Source organism: Anneissia japonica, unplaced genomic scaffold (genome assembly GCF_011630105.1).
Source record: "Anneissia japonica isolate Jap-2015-1 unplaced genomic scaffold, ASM1163010v1 scaffold287713_len945575_cov184, whole genome shotgun sequence".
Lineage (NCBI taxonomy): Eukaryota > Metazoa > Echinodermata > Crinoidea > Comatulida > Comatulidae > Anneissia > Anneissia japonica.
Genome location: NW_022725774.1, coordinates 588,256 through 591,764, shown reverse-complemented (window position 1 = coordinate 591,764; position 3,509 = coordinate 588,256). Strand labels below are relative to the sequence as shown.

Below are 3,509 nucleotides of genomic sequence, written 5' to 3'. Positions count from 1 at the left end.
ATTTTTTTTTTATAAAACATAATTTGTAGTCCTGTATCATCAGGCAAAATCTTCATCAATGTCATTGTCATGCATTTTTTATTTTGGTCCAAATATTTTAACAAATTCAATATTGCTAAATTCTGAAATTAACTTGCTCCAAAAAATAGTAAATTCTATGATTTTTTAGGCCAAATTGTTTAGGCTAAATGCTTCAAAATTCCATTTTTGGGTAAAAACAATTTTTTGTCAAATTTGGCACTAAAATCCAAAATTCAGACTGGAAACAGTCCTTTTCATGTTGTTTGTATTTAGTTAATAAAACATGTATTATTGAATTTTGTCAAAAGTCATAAAAATGTTCATGAATGAACATAAAAATGTGTTTTTGGCAATTTTTTGGTCACAACATTAATATAATGTGTCATCATATACATTATTCGACAGATATTTTTAAAAGCTTTTGTATGATACCAAACATATTGCAATTGAATCTTTCGGAGACAGACTAAGCCTAGGTAGGCTAAGCTAGCTTCAAAATACAATTTTGGGGTAAAACATGTAAATGATCAAATTTGGCACTAAAATCCAAAATTCAGTGCGGCAACACTCCATTACATGTGAGGCAAGAGCTGGTGATGAGGATTTACCTTGTAACAAATGATGCACTTCCAATCTGATAATGCCAATGCCAACCCATCTAATTGTAAGGTTAGGCTATGCTATAGAGTACTGCAGTGCTAGGCCTACGCTTTTGGTAGCCGATCATTTCGGTTGCGCTTCGTTTCGGTCGCGGTTTATTTCGAACAAATATATGGAGCGCTGAAGGAGTTGCGAAAACGCAAAATTTAATATGCCTAGGCCCTACATATATTAATATAATTAGTTCGTCAATCGGTTTATCACAGGCAAGTATTTTTTTATTTCCGTTTTGCTATCTTCCTACTAACAACATTTTATCTTTCTACTATCATGGTCCGGGGCGGGGGGGGGGGGGGGGGTTATGGTTTGGGAGAACCCTCCTTTTTCTAGCAAACTTCCTCTTTTCTGGCAAACCACCCCCTCCCCCACCTTGAATTTTCTGAATATGTCCTCCAACCCAACTAATGCACTGCAGACCCACCCAGACACAGACATTTTCAAACATAACCTGTCTGCTTTTATAGCATTATTTAGACCCATGAAACACAAAAATCCTCTTGCTTTGGGGGTTTCGCCAACCCTACAGGGGCTTCGACTGTGGACCTCACGCCCAGAAAATTATTGAAAATAAAAGTATTTGTTAGTAGGATAGGATCAAGTATATATTCTCTAAATCTCCACGCTCGTCCGCGATCCCACATGGACTGCGGGGAATCCCCAATCGTCATTACTATTATAAGAAGGTGATTTCCATCTCCACGCATATATGGTTACTTTAGTGAGACTGATTTTTAGGATAAATTTTGAGCCGCTAAAACTGGCTCTGCACAGTAAAAAGGTGAGTATGTATAGTATGATTAACAAGGCTACAGTACGTACATTTTACAGTTCATAAAGTACTGTTAGATTCAAACGATTTTAATCGTTATACGGCTAGGCTTAGCCTCTTCCAACAAAGGGTTAGGTCAGGCTGAGGCGCTGCTAATGCATTTGTGTGCCTACGAGCTTTCATTAATTTGTGCGGTTAGAATGTACAGTAGAAGTAGTATTGATCGGGTACGACAGTGCGATGTGTGGGAGACCTAGGCTGTCTGAAACCCTGTGCTGAACATATAAAAAACTTTCAAGAGTAGAGCACATAATACTAATAGACCTCCTCTCATGGGTTTGGCCAAAAAAAAAAGAAAAAAAGAAAGAAGGCAGATCAGTACATACATGACATGGGTGAGGAGCAAGGACAAAACGAATAAAAGAAAAAGGCTGACAGACATTTGTTTCTGATTTCTTATAAAATATTGCCGGATGATCTTAATTAAACCCATTTTTTGTTACAGTATAGAACCCCTCTTTTGGGACACCCCTATTCAGGGGACGGCCTATCTTACGAAAGTATAGTCCTTGGTTAAAATACAATAGGCCTATCACGCCATCTTATTGGGATTCAGTATTTCAACTTTAATTGAATTACATCATCATCAGGAATTTCTGATCCTGATGATGACATAAGTAATGTCGAAATATTGAAGTTACTGTACTACAAGCTAGACCATACCCAGTGCTTTATGTGCTATATAAATCCAACTATATACATGCATTACGTTAAAGCCAGTCTCCAGAGGAAAACAGGTAATGAGATACAATTTTTCGAATACTTAAAAGCTGGAGAAGAAGTTGTGAAAATGGTGGTTATGTCCTTTTCCCTCCAGTTTTGAAGTATCAAAAATATGTATCTAATACCATGTATTCTAATACCATTCACAACAAATATGTATCTAAATACCATTCAAGTTTTTCATCAACCACCATTTTCTTGTCTTTATAGGAAAGTCAGTTGTACAACATATTAAAATGTTTTTTTTCTCTGAAGCCTGGCTTTAAGGGGACACTTTTCCATTAAATAAATATCGCCTATTAAGATCGAGGATAACCCTATTAAGTAAGGATGGGCATAAAAATTGGTCTGTTGACCAAAGTGAATTTTTGAATTAACACAGAGGGCCACACCAGAACTTTGATGTTTGCAGTGTGCTTTCAAAAACCTTTATGCACTGCTCTTATGCCATTTTATTCTCAGTTTAAATACTAATGTTTAGAGATGGTCGGTGTCGGGGCGTAAAAAACAAGGTGTTTTCTAGCCAAAGATGTTGGTGGGCTGCACATATAGGATTTTTAATTCGTTTTCGCAGGGTGAAAAAAAATCATTGTCGGACCGCACTTTGCCCACCTGTGCTATTAAGGATTGGAGTGTGTCATATATGGTCAATTCAACACATTCAACAGGGGACATTTTAGTTTATTGTAGTTACAAAAAACAATAATTTTCTTAAGGGTCTCTGCCTGAGAAATCACTGAAATCGTGAAAATAGGCTGATTTCTCAAATACTGTACTTCAAACAAGATGTTTAAACTGCTGTGTAACAACAAAATGTCAGATTTCAAATATTCTTTTACTGTTTCAGAACTTTAATTTTATTGCTGCGAAGCAGCCAATTCATATTCTTGACAGCAATTTGACCTCTGAAAGGTCATTGTTTGTCAAAAAACAAGGGCCTAAGACGACTGAAAAGCGGAGTTTCCTTCTTTCGTTCTGCCGGGTAAAATCAATTACTTTAGGCGACATCTGTAGACTAACCAACACGTACCAACGTCCGCATGTCACGCTAGCCTTATCCTACTTCAGGCCTAGACTAGCTAGGATGGTATAGGCTAGGCCCAGCCTTGAAGGGACGAAGGTCCTAATGAAAAGCAACGTCGCTCCTTGATAGCTAACATTGGTCGCTCTTTGATAGCTAACATTGTCTATTTAACATCACAATAATTCATTATTAAACCTATAGTTGTTTTTTGAATTGTACTCCACAAATCTCAGCCGATACCTCGCACAAATC

The 3,509-nt window shown here is 37.0% G+C and overlaps 1 protein-coding gene across 1 annotated transcript in view; it reads left to right on the top strand.

Annotated features, from left to right (window-relative positions):
* The first annotated feature begins 1,317 nt into the window (after window positions 1–1,317).
* Window positions 1,318–3,509, top strand: part of LOC117112882 (calcium-binding and coiled-coil domain-containing protein 1-like) — an 18,570-nt gene continuing 16,378 nt past the window's right edge. Inside the window, exon 1 of the mRNA XM_033256092.1 lies at window positions 1,318–1,459. The gene's annotated coding sequence lies outside the window, so the exon portion shown is untranslated. The remainder of the gene's footprint in view (window positions 1,460–3,509) is intronic.